This window comes from Chanodichthys erythropterus, chromosome 23 (assembly GCF_024489055.1).
Source record: "Chanodichthys erythropterus isolate Z2021 chromosome 23, ASM2448905v1, whole genome shotgun sequence".
In the NCBI taxonomy this organism is placed as follows: Eukaryota; Metazoa; Chordata; class Actinopteri; order Cypriniformes; family Xenocyprididae; genus Chanodichthys; species Chanodichthys erythropterus.
In genome coordinates, this window is record NC_090243.1 from 15740592 (window position 1) to 15758238 (window position 17647).

The 17647-nt window shown below is 35.2% G+C and overlaps 1 long non-coding RNA gene across 4 annotated transcripts; it reads right to left on the reverse strand.

The window, feature by feature from the left end:
• Positions 1–2761: 2761 nt before the first annotated feature.
• Positions 2762–17487, reverse strand: LOC137013982 (uncharacterized). 4 transcript variants are annotated; one of them, XR_010893782.1, is made up of 4 exons: positions 15670–17487; positions 15459–15588; positions 8751–13608; positions 2762–8658 (listed from the first exon to the last, which is right to left on the reverse strand). It is a non-coding gene; the product is annotated as an uncharacterized lncRNA (long non-coding RNA). The 4 variants fall into 4 exon arrangements; XR_010893781.1 differs by lacking the exon at positions 15670–17487 and having other exon boundaries at positions 15459–15654; XR_010893784.1 differs by lacking the exons at positions 15459–15588; positions 15670–17487 and having other exon boundaries at positions 8751–11082; positions 13457–14083.
• Positions 17488–17647: the final 160 nt, after the last annotated feature.

Genomic DNA, 17647 nt, shown 5'->3' on the forward strand with positions numbered 1-17647 from the left:
GATGTTCTGACTGTTGACTGACTGTGGTAAACCTACAGAGGGAACAGCAAAAGAGGGCTGAGCGCCTTTTTAGAGAACTAAGAACAAACTTTGCTTTTTTCAAAAGCACGATTCATCCCAATGCATTACTCAAGCCGTTTGTGGGGGGAAAATGTTGTGTAATGTATTATTAGTGATGTGGAAATAAATGGAGTGTTTAGGAGCCCTCTAATGTTGTTTATAGCTACAGTCTAATGCAGAATTTAGCACATGGGCTTGTCTAGTGGTTACAAACGCCCCCTAAAAACCCCTAACCCAAGTCACCCCACAGCATTTGCACTGCTTCAGCAGTGCTTTTACCTTTCTAAGCGCGCAGTAATCAATGCAGATGATGAAATTCAGAATATCAGAGACTAGAATATCATAGAAACTACTCAAAAAACTCTAGCAAACTGCCTGGCAGCACAATAACAGCCACTCAGAACAGAACACCCTATAAGGGCTTTTCACACTTGAAATAATTAACCCTGGGTCATACTAAACCCCAGGTAAAATGAATCCTGAGTTATCTTGTTTCACGTTTCACACTGCTCATTATTTACCCAGGGTTAACATTAACAATTAATCCTAGGTATTCATAAACTGACGTTTCATATTGTTCATTCCTAAACCCTGGGTTAACATTCTTATTTGCATATTTGCAATCAGTGTCATTGATTGGATAAACGACGCACACGACCTGTTTACATACCTCAGTGGACATTTCAGGCTATAAAAGGTAAGAATGAAATGGTCTTCACTCAAATTGTTGAATTTTCTGTCAGCAGTTGAAAACCTTTGCAAATGCCTAGCAACACAATAAAAACATAGAACACCCTAGCAACCACCTAGCAACACACTAACAACCACTCAGATCACCCTAGCAATTGCCTAACACAAAGCAAAACACAATTTTCACAAGGCAATGATGAACCCCTTTTTCATTTCAGTGTCAAAGGAGGAGCCACAAGGTGCAAATGCCTAGCAACACAATAACAACATATAACACCCTAGCAACCACCTAGCAACCACTCAGAGCACCCTAGCAACTGCCTAACACACAACAGAACACACAATTTTCACAAGGCAGTGATGAACCCCTTTTTCGTTTCAGAAAATGTTAAAATCTAACAGTTTTATATAAGAGTTTGTCCTCATAAATATTCCAACTCACACATTTTGGAAATTCCTGTGGCTTTGATCAACAATTTAATATCATCAAAGTCATAAAATGATTATTAAATTACAGCACACTCCAGGCACCCTACAACCCAAATTTCATTGGCTCAGTCTCACCTACTTTCCCTCTCCGCCATTATTCATGTAGGTAGGTGTTAATTTAGGTCTTATGTAAAGTGTTGCAGTGAGACTCAGGAGGTTCTGTGTTATTCCAAAGCATTAACCCAAAGCTTTAGCGGTATTATGCATAATAAGAATTAGCATTTCATACGACTTCTTCCTTGAGCATTACAATAATCACTGGTACAAGCCATATTCTGAAATATTAACACAATTATGTTGCATTATTACCAAGACTTGTACTATACAACATTAGCAATGCGAGTTAAAATGATGATGACGGTTTCCTTCAGTCACACAATGGCCATTTAAAAGTTCAAAGTTCTCAACGAACAATTTCACCACCTAATTTCAAATCAGCACGCTTTCAAATTGATTATTTTAACATCAAGAGAAACTCTCCCTCATATAAAACCACGGTACTTAATGAACAGATTCTTATTTGCCCGCTGGGTGTCTTCTGACATACTCTGAAAGAGTGCTCATTATTGACTCATTAATGAACATCTTAATTAAGTACATCATTCACGGCACTGCCATTCAAATGTGTGCTTGTCTGTTATGAGAACGCCTAAATCTTCGTTTAACTTCTATTTAAATGAAGGCATTGCATGATGAACATTTATACATCTCAATGAAGTGGTAATTGGCTGTTTGTGTCTCAGAAAATGTGCCCGCTCCAACTAATCACAGACACACATAAGAATCGCTCTGCGTAGCAAATTTGTGTTCTATTGTCTTTCTCTGCATACTGTTAAACAGAGATGTTGACACTTTTTTATGTATTTTTTGGGTTTATTTCTGTCGCATCAACTAATTTCAACCACTCCTGGCCATTTTCACAGTTTTAGAGAACTATAGATGTATCATAAAAACAGGGCACAAATCAATAAAACAGAAAATTTGCATAATTAAATAATGCTCTCTCTGTCATTTTCATATAGAATAATTATGATCATTAGTATGGGTCTTGATTACACTTATTTCTTACCGTCTCATACTGAAAAATTAACTATTCCATCAGCTAAATCAGAACAAAAATGTCTAAATTAAAAATTACATACCTGTAAATCACCAACATAATGAGATTTGTACATTTTCTTAGGGAAAAAGTGAGTTTTGCCTATGCAAAAGACGCACACCATGATGTTAAGGTGTTGTGTGATTGGAGGAGAGTAGAGCTGCATGATTAATCAATCACCAAAAGATCACGATCTTGATTAAAACACCCACACGATCTTCACAAACAACAACAGTATCATTATTTCTGTGTTACAAATATTCAAATTATCACAGAACAACTATGATAAATGTTTATAGGTCAGATATAAACACTGATGTCTACAGAAGCGATCAAAATAGAGCAAATCACCTTTTGAAAGTAACTCGGCGCTTCAAATAATGATTTTATCAATTACATTGTTACACCAGTAGGTGGCAAGAAGTGACCTTTTAAAAATGTATTTGTCATTGAATCATTCATTCAAGAGATTCGTTCAAAACCACTGATTCATCCAAGAATGAAACAAGCAAAGTCTTTATGAGTCATTGAATGATTCATTCAAACCGATTTTTTAAAAATAATTCATTCAAATTAATTAAACATTAAATAGACTGCAGCATTTAACATTTGGTTAGAATCTCTAGGAAATTCCCTGTTATTTTGTTTATTTGTTCAGAATCGTGGGAGAATTGTGATTCTCAATTTATCCAAAATCGTGCAGCTTTTTTTCTAGGGTGTTCTGGGTGGTTGCTAGGTTGTTGTTAAGGTGTTCTGGATCAGTAACAACACACCTCTCCTCAACAAACCACACAATTTGAGGTATCATTCATGTCTGTAGGAAAAATAACACTATCCATCCATCCATATGTCTCTTTCTCTCTCTCTCTATCTATTTAGAACAATCTAGCAACTTACTGGCAACACAGTAACAACCTCTCAGAATTTTCTAGCAACCACCTAGCAAAACACTAACAACCAATAAGAATTCCCTAGCAAATGCCCAGCCCAACACTAAAAAAATAAAAAATACTCAAAACTATACGGTTGCTAGAGTGTTCTGGGTGGTTGCTAGGTTGTTGCTAAGGTATTCTGGGTCAGTAACGACACACCTCTCCTCAACAAACCGCGCTATTTTAGGTATCATTCATGTCTGTAGCAAAATCAATCAATCTATCTATTTACAACCTAGCAACCTACTGGCAACATGCTAACAACCACTCGAAATACCCTAGCAACCACCTAGCAACACACTAACAACCACTCAAAACTATACGGTTGCTAGGGTGTTCTGGGTGGTTGTTAAGGCAGTCAAGAGCATAAGCCTTTTAAAGTATACTCCTTTGGCCTTAAAGGTACAATTTGTGATATTTTTTCCGCTAGAGGTCGCTAGAAGCTTATTCAAAACAAAGGCGTAGTTTGATGACGCCAAGTTTTAGAGCAGAAACTTGGGACATGTGGTCTCCATCTCAACGGACGGTGCAAAAGAATAGGGATTGGAGTCTGGAAGAACTCATGTTTGTGGATGCGATTATTAACTTTACTGTAGTATGAAGCAGAGCAGGACCGAGTGTTGCGGGAGCTGAACGAGGAGCTGGAGCGATTGATCAACACACGCCTCACGAGCAGCGGGACTTTTATTATGACACAGTCGCCGGCGCCACTTCCGCTTTTCCGGTCATGAGTTTACAGGAGCTGTCCTTGTCGACAGAACCAGCGGCAGATGGTAAACAGTAATTATGTTCCATAAATAAGTAACACAATCCACCATAAAACGTGCAAGAAGTAAATAAGGAACTGCTTGAAGCGAGCTAGTGGTTTGCTGGACGCTAGACTCTACTTCCGCATTTGTCCACGGCACTGTTGTCATGTGGTTTCTACGTCAGTAAAGGCGGTAACAAAGGTAACTGACGTCAATGACGGGCGACTGCACTGCCCCGTGTCACTGTTTAGAATGGGAATTTTCTCATGATTTACAAGTAGTTGAAAACATTAGAGATATTGTTTGTAATCAGCTGGACAAAATATATAACACTAGGCAAGTGGTTTTTGGATATTTTACTGCAAAAATTTTACATATTGTACCTTTAAGAATGGAAAGATGTGTTCGGCATGTGCACACTATCTAGTGGACTTTGTTTTCAAGCACTCTAGTCACTTGCACACAGGCTAAAAGTGGGCTGAAGTAGGCTATACTCTGAGTAAAGTTTAATAGGCTCAGGGCTTTGATTCAAACTTCTGGCAGAACAGGTGTTTTTAGTTATGATGTTATGACTGTTAAGGAATTCAAGTGATCACTAATTAAACAGAGATGGGAGACAAGAAGGCATGCAATATGCTCATACTCATACATATGCTTGGCAGCTCACCTTTGCCATCTTCTGGTTAATAAAAAAAGAGTTTGAGACTGTAATATCCAAGACGATTTTCAATTTTCTGATCTGACATTTTGCCATATAAACAGATTATTATTCAGTTTTAGGTTAAACAAGTTCTGAAATGACCCGGTGTGATATTGGTAAAGGAGAGGGTTTTATCAGCAAGTCTATTTCACAGCTGACCCGTCTTCCCTGAAAATCAAAAAGCTCTCTATAGTCAATAAATTGGTGGCTTGAGTTTAAGCGCCAGAATAAAATGTTCAAAACGGCAATTTTCCAAGAGCTACAAGTCTCACTTAGCGGTTCAACCCTCCCCTCCAAAGTCATTCTCAAACCATTTTACTAACATAACACGATCGCACTTCTGAGTGAAACAACAGGATATTCAATGAGGGGAAAAAGTAGGTTATTATTCGATAGACAGTCTGAGAGGCCGCTCACATAGAACATGTCCTGCTTAAAGGGATCGTTCACCCAAAAATTCTGTCATTTATTACTCACCCTCATGCCGTTTTACACCCGTAAGACCTTCGTTAATCTTCGGAACACAATTAAGATATTTTTGTTGAAATAGCCAGTTTTTCATTGCATAGCCAGCAATGACATTTCCTTTCTCAAGATCCATAAAGGTACTAAAAACATATTTAAATCAGTTCATGTGAGTACAGTGGTTCAATATTAATATTATAAAGCGACGAGAATATTTTTGGTGCTCCAAAAAAACAAAATAACGACCTATGTAGTGATGGCCGATTTCAAAACACTGCTTCAGGAAGCTTCGGAGCGTTATGAATCTTTCAAACTTTTTTGTACAATCTTTCATTTGTGTAGGCCTCCATTGTCGCTGTAGCTTGCATGCGTTCCGGTCTGTTTTGTTTATGCAGTTTTTCTTTGACTACCTTCTGAATTGACGCCCCCAGGGCACGGTTGCCACCTTGTGGATAAAGTAATTACTGCAAAAAAATGAAATGCGCATGTGCGATCTGCACGGTTACAAAAATTAGGCAGTTAGTACCTGCATATTATTTCGACATTATTCAGCCTATTACATGACTACTCGCCAAATAAATTAATACATAGAGATGAAATATTGATTTAAATTTAAATTCGTTTGTTTTACCTGCACACTATATTATCTTAAAGGTGCCCTAGAATTAAAAATTGAATTTATCTTGGTATAGTTGAGAGTTCAGTACATGGAAATGACATATAGTGAGTCTCAAACTCCATTGTTTCCTCCTCCTTATATAAATCTCATTTGTTTAAAAGACCTCCAAAGAACAGGCGAATCTCAACATAACACAGACTGTTAGGCAACAGTCGGGATCATTAATATGTACGACCCCAATATTTGCATATGCCAGCCCATGTTCAAACATTAGACAAGGCCAGCCAGTATTAACGTCTGGATCTGTGCACACCTGAATCATCAGACTAGGTAAGCAAGCAAGGACAACAGCGAAAAATGGCAGATGGAGCAATAATAACTGACATGATCCATGATAACATGGAACATACATTTTGTTAGCATGTTGCTAATGTACTGTTAAATGTGGTTAAAGTTACAATTGTTTATTACTATATTCACGGAGACAAGACTGTCATTATTTTCATTTTTTTAAACACTTGCAGTCTGTATAATTCATAAACACAACTTCATTCTTTATAAATTTCTCCAACAGTGTAGCATTAGCCGTTAGCCACAGAGTACCATCAAACTCATTCAGAATCAAATGTAAACATCCAAATAAACACTGTACTTAAGCAATTAGACATGCTACATGATGAACACTTTGTAAAGATCCATTTTGAGAGTTGTGTGAACTTTGTTTATGCTGGTTAATGCAAGCGCGAGCTCCGGGGGAGGGGGAGCGCGAGATTTAAAGGGGCCGCGCAAGGAATCGGTGCATATATAATTATGGCTCAAAATAGGCAGTTAAAAAAATTAATTAAAAAAATCTATGGGGTATTTTGAGCTGAAACTTCACAGACACATTCAGGGGACACCTTAGATTTATATTACATCTTTTAAAAAGACGTTCTACGGCACCTTTAAATACTCTGCTAAGAAAAATTGTCACTTACAAATGTACAAAAAAAACAACACAAACACTGCAACAATATACAGTAATATTAATACTCTAAGTTCTCTGAGGTCATTTTCACTATAGTTCATAACTAAAGGTGCGTTCACGCGGCCTCATAATTCCTGTAGTTACAAGATTCTAGCTTGTAAAAAGCATTCACGTCCTCGTAGAGCTTGTAATTACAGCTTGTAAGCTGGGAGTTTTCTGAAAGCTCCCAGATGTACCACGTGGCCGCTGTACCACCTGACCGCTGTAGATTAATGTAGGCGTTGATAGTGGTGCCATGGAAACGCATAATTCCCAGTCCGAGGATGTGAACAGCTCTGAATATAACGTCACGTGTTGTCATTTCAAGAATCCGGTAAATACGAGGTGACGTGAACGCAGCATAAGACACAAGATGGCACCAGTTTTTTTTTTCATTTGCATGAAACGAGAAAGAGCGTGCACGCAGTGTGACAAAATTATCAGAACAGTTTAAAAATGCAGGAAACGATTTCTGAGAAATGCTGTTGAAAGTGGATTGGACTGAGCACCAAAACACTTTTAGCCAATCAGCAGTAAGGGGCATATACAATGATAGGGGGGAGGTGCCTGTGTTGCATAGCGTGTTTTGAATTTGGGGGCGGAGCTATCAAGATAGAAGTGTGATCCTTTTGGGTAGGGGCGTGTTTCTTTTTTGTTGTTTTTTTTTTTGGGTGACTTCGTTTCTCAGAAATCGCTTACTGCACCTTCAGTATTAGACCACTGGATGGCGTGATTGACCAAATCAATTAGCTGTGTAACAAACATATTAGAAATCTTAGACATCTTAATATTAAACTTATATTATAAAGGTAATGTCAGACAAACATCTAGTATAAAATCTTCTTCATATATAACACTTTGAGGATGAATAAGGGAAGTGTGCTGCAGGCAATCAGGATTTACACTTGCCATAAAGGAGAGGTGAGGAGCAAGGTTTTCTGTGGCCTGTGTACAGTATCCTGTCTTATCTCCACCTCTCAAACTGCTCTCTCAGGATTCTGATGACAGTAAAGCAGCTCTTCTGACCGAACTGAAGTGCCTTAATGCCCGCACTGGCATTTGAAAACCATTTCAGGGAGCCCTTGAATTTGCCTTCACACAGGTTGAGACATTGCGACAACAGATTTGGCCACAGCTAAAGCTGACATTAATGCAGATGGTGCACATTATTTGAATGTTTGTTTCAGACATTACGTATAAGGTCTAAGGTAAATGCTTTTTTGATTTTGCACTCTGGGAACATTTTAAGGCTTTCAAATCTACACAGTTCTGTTGTTTTGTCTCCAGGAAGCTTCTTAAATGAGTCTGAGAACATAATAAACAGGTGAAATTTCATTTTCTCTTTATTTCCAAGAATAATATTATTACCAGCTATTTTAGTATGTGCCATTTGAAGAAATAGAAGAAATAAAGAAAAGACACCATTCCAGCTGAAGTAGCCTAAAGCTCCAGACAAGCAGCTCTGAATTAAACACACCAAATTATGCATGACAACGTAATTTTTGAAATGACATGTATGAAAAAATGTTAAATAGGAAAGGAAGGAAAAGCAATTGTCGCTATCACAGTTCATTACTGTTGCCTGAAAAGAAATAGAAAATTTGTTGGTAACTAGAAGAGAACATCCAGTAACTTTAACTGATCTTGTTGTACCTGTACAATGAATATTGAAATGATATTCAGCCCAAAGGCTGTTTTGCTTGGAAAATTAAATTATTACATGCTGGCCAATGTAGCCTGAAGCTGTGGCAGTAGATTGTTCTAGATCAGTGGCTCTAAACCTTTATAACTCCAAGGTCTCTCTTTGTCAAAGTCGATTTTTGACTCTGAATTTCCTCTTGTACTTCTGCTGAAATGATGACAAAAGGTGCTTGTTTTAAAGTGCAATTCAATCAAATAATTATCTATTAATATTTCAAAGAAAGAAAACAAAATAGATACCTAATAAAGCTGTGATGCAGCAGCTCTTTTCTTACAGTGGATATTCTTCATAACTTTCTGCTCACTCTTCTCAGTTAGCCTATAATGTTTTAAAATACAGGAAACAAAACAAAGAGGATAATATACAGGGAAAATGTGTGTGAATATATGTATAAACACACATATATACGCTCGTATACATACATACACTTATTATTTTGTATTCTATATATTGATATTGGTAGTTTTAAGACATTTTACATCACTCTTTGAAGTTTACTGAGGCCACCTAGTGGTAATAGAGGCAATAAGAGAAGTTAGAAAACAAATGAACTTGTAGGAGAAAAAAAAAAGATGAAAAGAAAACTGGAACTGGGAGAAACATACAAAAACATGTATAGTCAGCCTGAATTTTTTTACATTTTGAAATATATTAAAATATTTTGCTTTGCCATTTTAGTTTCAGTATTGCTTGATGGAAGGATTCTTTACTAGAGTTAAGATGAAAAGTGGGTGAAAGCATCATGGGTGAAGAAACATTCTGGAGCAGTTTTGTGTCTGTCTGATTGCATACTAATTAAGTGACAAAGAAAATCAAGCAAACAAAAGACAGAAAAGACTAAAATCCCAAAAGCAAATACATCCATTAAGAACACAAATAAGAATATAAGTAAAAACACACAAACACAAATGTTTCCATCACAGAATGATGTCAAAGGTGTGGTTGCCATGGAGATGGAAGATGTGGAATTCTGTATTCTACTGCCATCTAGTGGCGGTACATGAGCTGGATCCTTCATGTGTGAATCCCAGTGTTGGGTGTAATGCATTACATTACAGTAATTTAATTACTTTTCCCTTGAAAAGGTAAAGTAATGAATTACTCTTCTGGTGTAATTGCATTAAATACTGTATATTAATTCTATTTAAAACAATAAATGAGCTGTTTTATGTCTATCCTTGTATTGTTCATCTGGTCGAGGTTGATATGGGATTTAGAAAGTAATAGTAATATGTAATGCAATACTTTTTAGAAAGAGTAATTAGTACATTGATGTAATTACACTGTTGAAGATGTAATGAGTAGCTAGATATTAATTTTTTAGAGTAACTTACCCAACACTGGTGAATCCCACCAAAAATGATGTGAACATGTGTTTTGTGAGTTAATTCACAACACCATTACATGTCATTGATTGCTGCTGGGGCATGTTGTCACAATGAACCTGGCATTTTTAATCACAAACAATTGACAAAAAAATAATTAAAAAAATTAATAAATTGTACATTGGCAGTCAAAAGTTTGGAATAAGATTTTTAATGTTTATAAAAGAAGTCCCTTCTGCTCACCAAGGCTGCATTTATTTGATCAAAAATACAGCAAAAACAGAAATATTGTGAAATATTATTACATTTTAAAATAACTATCTCCTATTTGAATATATTTTAAAATGTAATTTATTTCTGTGATGCAAAGCTGAATTTTCAGCATCATTACTCCAGTCTTCAGTGTCACATGATCCTTTAGAAATCATTCAAATATGTTGAATTGCTGCTCAATTATTAACAACTATTATTGGTGCTCAGTTATTGATAATAGTTCTTATTATTTTCAATGTTGAAAACAATTTTTGCTCCTTAATATTTTTGTGGAAACCGTGATACATTTTTCCAGGATTCTCTGATGAATAGAAAGTTCAAAAGAACAGCATATATTAAATATAAATCTTTTATAAAATTACAAATGACTTTACTGTCACTTTTGATCAGTTTAATGCATAATTGTTTAATGGTATTAATGTTAAAATAAATATTTTTGTTGAAAATATTAATTGCTTTCCTTTTTTTGAAAAAAAGATCTTACATTCTGAAGGATCATTTGACACTGAAGACTGCTGAAAATTCACATGACAAAAAATATATTTTAAAACATTCAAATAGAAAAACTGTTAAATTGTAATTCCAATTTTACAATATTACTATTTTTATTGTGTTTTTCATCAAATAAATGTAAAGTAAAAAATAATTCAAAACATACAACTGTCATACTGTTTCAGTCCAATGCATTTTAACCAATGAACCTGTTTGTGTAAAAATGAGAAGTGAAAGTCATATTTGCATGAGCAGGGTGGAGTGATTCTGTTACTCCCAGAATAGAACAGAACCGGTGCCAGATGTTCACTGCCCCAAAGGGAGCTCGATTTTAGATTCATAAATAAATGAGGCATGCGATTCCTACCTGTCATAGGGGACTCAGATATGGCTTCATTCCCAGGAGAGAGCAGGACCTACTGGGAAGCATCAGGATTACCTGGCTTCGTGTGAGCTCATCATGTGTAAAGGCCCGTTCACACTAAGGACGATAACTACAATGATAAAGATATAGTTCTAAAATATAAATGAATAGCAGAGTGCACAACTATAACGATAAAGGCACAGAGGAAAAATATTGTGGAATCACTTTTAGAACAATTTTTTTTTTCCAGCTGATGAAGGATAAAAACAGTGACAGCCTATCAGAATTTTTTTTGTTACGCAAACCTGGATATAAAATATAATAAATATAACTAACCTGAAGGATATGAGAATTACAATTTAAAAATGTATAATAATAATAATAATAATACATTATTAAATAATAATAAAATATTTGATAGAATTATTAAATACTAAAATATATTATTATTAATATTAATCGTTATATATTGTATTAATAATAAATAACTTAAAATGTAAAAAATAGTTCATAAGTATTTTTTTTTTAGTTGCAGGGGGTTGTTTGTTCAGCAATATAGTTTTGAGTGAATGAGCTATATAAGATATTTACTAAAAAAATATTTTTCTAATGTAAACATTATGAATACATAACGTTTACATATAGATCATTTTAGATCATTTTGATTTTAATTTTTTTTTATTCACTTGTTTTTAACTCAAGAACCCAATTCACTTCAAAAACAGACTAATTTAAAGGAACAACATGGGTGCAGAAAATATTTTTGTCAGATTATAATATACTTAAAGGATTAAAATATATTTCTGAAGAATGTTTTAACATAACATTTTTTTTTTTAAATATACAAATAATTATCATCAATGGACAAGAAATGTACCCTTAATAGCAGAATTATATTTATTATATATTTTAGTTTTATTATTAAGTTAAATATATGGTAAATAGTTCAACAGATGCTCATCTGTAACTTAATATTGTAACTCAATAACATAAATAATTGTGATCAATTAATTAAATAATGTTAATACATTTTTTTTCTGATATTTGTTCTCATATATATTAATAGTATATTAAAACAATGGCATCTATTCAAAATATCTTCAGTATTAAAATACTTTGTCAGCCTTTCATTAAAATTAAACATTTATTTTTCAGGTACCTACATGTTAATTGTTTTTATTTATTTATTTAGTCAGATAACCTAAAAATGTAGTACTTCATGTGGTAGCATCTGAATTAACTTATTTTACTCAAATCAGAAATATTTAATGGGACTAAATCAACTTGATTACATAACACAGGACTAAGAACCATTTACACAACACCGTTTTCAACTAAAAACGGAAAACTTTTCATGCGTTTTATGCGTTAATTTCCACGACAACGGCGTTTAGGGTGCCTGAAAACACAAATTCTTCAAAACGGGTTTTAAAGTGCAAGGTTTTGTTAGTCTCCGTGTAAACAACAAAAACGCGAATCTGTGGAAACGATGACTTTACATGTTCAGTCTATAGTGTTTCATTGCCATCTAATGACCAATACAACGTTTTTATTCGTTTTCACGGATTTGTGTGAATGGCCATGGTGTCATCTGTACGCGGAAAACTCAAAGGAAAAACTTATCCATTTTAACCACATCGTTGTCGTGTCAACGTACCTTTAGTCTATCCACCTTATTTTTCAACGTATTTTGAATGTGTGAGACTTCCGATTTATCATCCGCTATACGGAAATAACGAGAAGAATATCAAAGTGCAGTAAACTATAAAAACAGGTGGACAGGCTTGTGCGTTTGCCTCGAGTGCTCTGTAAAAGAATGCTTCTGCGCAGGCGCGTAGTCTTTCTTTACAAAGTGACATCCCCAACTACTAATACAGCGTTTTTAGTCATTTTCGTGGATTCGTGTGAACGGGGATCGTTTTGATAAAGTTGTCATCTGTATAAAGAAAGCATTTTTCCGTTTTTAGTACATCATTGTCGTGTAAACATACCCTAAATCTAAACTGAATAAAGTAAATTAGGTAGTTAGGTAACTAACACCAACAAAAGAGTCAGACAAGGTAGCTCCTCTTCACACGTTTTCTCTTGCATGTGATCTTTGCGATACACTAAACTTTACACTGAACTTCATCCACATGGAAACGCATCCACTTCACCCAATGTAAGCAAAGTGTTAAGATCATTTGCATTGACAGAACTAGTCTCAGTGCTTTACTTGTCTTTATAACCTTGTCAGTTTAGTGTTTGATGTACTCTTAATGACAGTGCAGCAGACAACAACTATGTTTGTCATAATTTCCATCTGCATATTGATCATTGTTCAAGGTAAGTCAAATAAACACTGTTTTATATATTTAGACATATGCTGAAGTGATTTCCAACCATCTGTCTTTTACAGGCTCAAATGGACAAGTGACAGTTACTCAAACTCCTCAAGTCCAAACCTCTCAACTTGATGAAACGGTCAAAATAAACTGCAAAACCAACTCACCTGTTGCTGACTGTAGTCTCTGGAGGAACTGTGTGTTCTGGTACCAGCAAAAATCTGGACATGCTCCCAAACTCTTCATATATAACATACGCGAACGTCACACAAACGTCCCATCTAGATTCAGCGGCAATGGCGCTCACACTGACTTCAATCTGACCATCAGTGGAGTCCAGAAAGATGATGAAGGACAATATTACTGTATGACCCGACACAAGATTGACAACAAGTATGTGTACACACAGTGATAAAGAGTCGTACAAAAACCTCCCTCAGTCCGTTTCACACCGATACACACCGCAGGTGCTGACGGGGAGGAAGTGAATCTGCACAATAACGCTCAATGCAGTATACGATTATAGTACAATTTACAGTTTGTTTTAGATATTTATTTATTCAATGTGCTAGTGAAGCTGAGATCAGATCTAGATTATCTTCATTAGTGAATCTCATTCTAATTACAGATCATTGAGAGATACACTGTAAAAAAAGAATTGTTGATTTAACTTAAAATTTTGAGTTCACTGAAAATAAAAATTTGAGTTAATGCAATGAAGGCAAATGGTTTAATCAACAGAAACTCAAAATATTATGTTATCTGAACCACATTATTTAAGTTGATTTAACAAAAGAAACAACTCTTGTGATAGATCATGAATATATTTTTTATATGTTTTGAGTGCTATTTATGATGTGATTTTTAATACTTTTTGACTGAGCTGTTCAACTGTATGAATGAAAATTTAATTTTTTAATCCCTTCATTAAATACTAAAAAATACTAAAAATAGACTTACTTTCTGAAGAAATAAACACCATTACACACAACACCGTTTATTTACTTATTTAAAACAAATAAAACAAAATCTATTTAACTGTCATGCTAAATACTGACTTGCTTGGCTTATAAAAAAATTATATATTAAATAAAATATTCTTACATTAAAATTGTACATACTACAATAATTATTAGTATCACTGTAAAAAATGGATTACTAAACAGCAACAACAATTAATAAAACTACCTTTTATATTTTCTCATTTGTCATTTTGTCATATATTATTTTATAAAATATGTTTTTTAAATGTGACCCATGTTTGACTGCATGATCAAACTATGAGATTTAAATTTCTGTTGTATACTAACAGAAAACTAAATAACTAAATAACAGAAAAATAAATGTATAATGCTTGTATGATACAACTTAAATTACTTGTTTAATTTTATATAGAAATACTAAAGAAGCTTTTTTATATATATATTTTTAGGTCAATACTGTTTCACTAGTTATGGAAGCTTGTTTCCACCACTGAATAAAAAACTAAAATATTAATTGCAACTTTTTCTCTCACAATTCTGACCCTTTTTTTGTATTTTTGTGAGATATAAACTAGATATAAAAATATTTCTCTCGCAATTGCAATTTTATATTTCACAATTCTGAGGGAAAAAGTCATTTATTTCATGGAGGTAACAAGTTTCCGTACTAATCTTTCTTTGACCTTCATTATTCTTTATATTATGAGCTGATGTTGGAAGGTACTTTGAAATGAAGTTTATAATATTATACACATTAAATTTAATCACAGATTTCTGTTGTTCCACTGAAGATTATTTTCATGGGAACATAATTTGCATTGTCATTTGAGTGGAGCAGTATATAATCCTGTGACTTTAACCTCTTAACCATGACCTGCTTTTCTCATAAAACAACAACAGAAATGGCACTTTTCATTTTCCTCACCATCCTTCTGTGGTCACCGACTTTAGGTAACTTTCATCTCTCTTAATAGATTTACTCCACTTTTCCTTGTTATATTTTTATATTTAGTACTTTTTGAACTTCTTAATAATTGTATTATTGTTAACAGTTTCCAGTCAAGTGCAAGTGACTCAGAGCCCTTCAGAGAAGACTCTTCAACCAGGACAATCATTTACAATCATATGTCAAACCAGTCTTGATGTTGGTGAATGGTGTAATAGTAGATATTGTCTTAGCTGGTACCTCAAGAAATCAGGAGAAGCTCCTAAACTCTTCATCTATGGAGGATATGTCCGATATTCCTCTACCCCGTCTCGATTTAGTGGAAGTGGATCTGGTAAGAAATTCCAGCTGATCATCAGTGGAGTCCAGGCTGAAGATACAGGAGATTATTATTGCTTTGGTGACTTAGGAGGTTATAGATACACACAGTGATAAAGAGCCGTACAAAAACCTTCAAGAAACTTCAGGGATCAACTGCAGATGCTGCGAGACAGGAAGTGAAACCAGACAATAACAGAAGGTTTAGAGAAATCTTCACATTTCAGTGGATTACATTAAAAGCCAAAAAAACTAACTTTTGAACACTTTTTATCTAATAGTACCAAGAAAAAAAGAACAGTGCTGAAAATGTCACTGACTCAAAAAAAAAAAAAAATGGATGGATGGATGAATGGACGCAATTTGAATATAGTAAACTCACTGTCATGTTCAAGAAACCAGTTTGAGATGATTTGAGCTTTGTGACATGTCATGTTGTCCTGCTAGAAGTATCCATCAGAAGATGTGTACACTGTGTTCATAAAGTAACAATCCTCAGGTAGGCTGTGGTGTTTGAATGATGTTCAATTGACCTTTCGCCGGGAGTTTGATTGACAAGCGATCTAACCAATCAGAACGCCGCATCCGCCATTTTGTCCGACAAAGCAGCCAGTAGTTAAAAGATTAACCTCGGTGGAGTTAAACTTGAAAAATGGTGTTTATTGATGTCTTTCCGCGTTTGAAATAACATCAATTCTCATGTTCATGGACTAATAGGAAGAGATGATCAGTTTTTACAAGCGGTTGAGCTGAGGATCAACAGCAATCTGTCACGACCATGGTCACGACACATTAAAGAGCAACAAAACGGTTTTTATTGTTTGAATTTCTTTAATAACTACACGGTTTGAAAGCTGGGACTTTGTTTAATATCATAAGTAACATGCTCTGTCTTGTCTGTCGATGTGTCAGTATCCTCTTTGTTCCGCGATGTATTTTTCACTGCGTGTGGAGTGACAGCGCCACGGCTTGTCGGACAAAGCAACAGTAACTAAGGGGGGCGGGGCTCGGCGAAAGGCTAATTGGTACTAAGGGGCTCAAAGTGTGCCATGAAAACAAACCTCACACCATTACACCAGCAGCAGCCTGAACCGTTGATACAAGGCAAGGTGGATCCATGCTTTCATGTTGTTTACACCAAATCCTGACCCAAACATCTGAATGACGCAGCAGAAATCAGACTCATCAGACCAGGCAGCATTTTTCCAATCTTGTATTATCTAAATTTAGCGAGCCCATGAGAATTGTAGCCTCAAATTCCAGGAGTGGACGATGCTGCTGTAGCTCATCTGCTTCAAGGATATGTTGTGCAATCAGAGATGCTCTTCTACAGACCTCGGTTCAGTTGTAACGAGTGCTTATTTTAATGTTGCCTTTCTATCAGCTCGATCCAGTCTGGCCATTCTCCTCTGACATCAACAAGGCATTTTCACCCACAGAACTGGATATTTTCTCCTTTTCAGACCATTCTTTGTAAACCCTAGAGATGGTTGTGCATGAAAAGCCTAGTAGATCAGAAGTTTCTGAAACACTCAGACAAGCCCATCTGGCACCAACAACCATGCCACGTTCAAAGACACTTAAATCACCTTTATTCCCCATTGTGATGCTCAGTTTGAACTTCAGCAGATCATCTTGACTGTGGTCGCATCCGAAAACTTGAAAATGCTGCCTTCGGAGGATGCATTCCAGGGTAGGAAGGCATCAAGCCACATCCAAATCCAATGTTAGCTTCACTTCCTGTCTCCTGAAATACCTTCATCTGACTGATTTTTGAAGGCGGGATAGATGTATCCTTCGCTGCATTTGATATCCCACAATCCTCTGCTTTCCATTCTGTGACATTTGAGCCAGAAAAAGAAAGATGGCGTCTGAAAGTTGCGGTTTCTGGTCAGTTTGTGTATGTAGCCTACATTTTTTCCACTTCTGATGTCACTTCTAGCGAGAAATTAATATTATGTTAATTAAATATTTGCAGAGAAGCAAAGTATTCATTTTTAGGCATCCTTTTTATGAGAACATAAAGTGAGGCTACATGGAATTTGTAGTTATAAAGGTTCACATCACAGGTCAAGAGCATTGAGAAAATCAATTGTGAAAATAAAATCAGT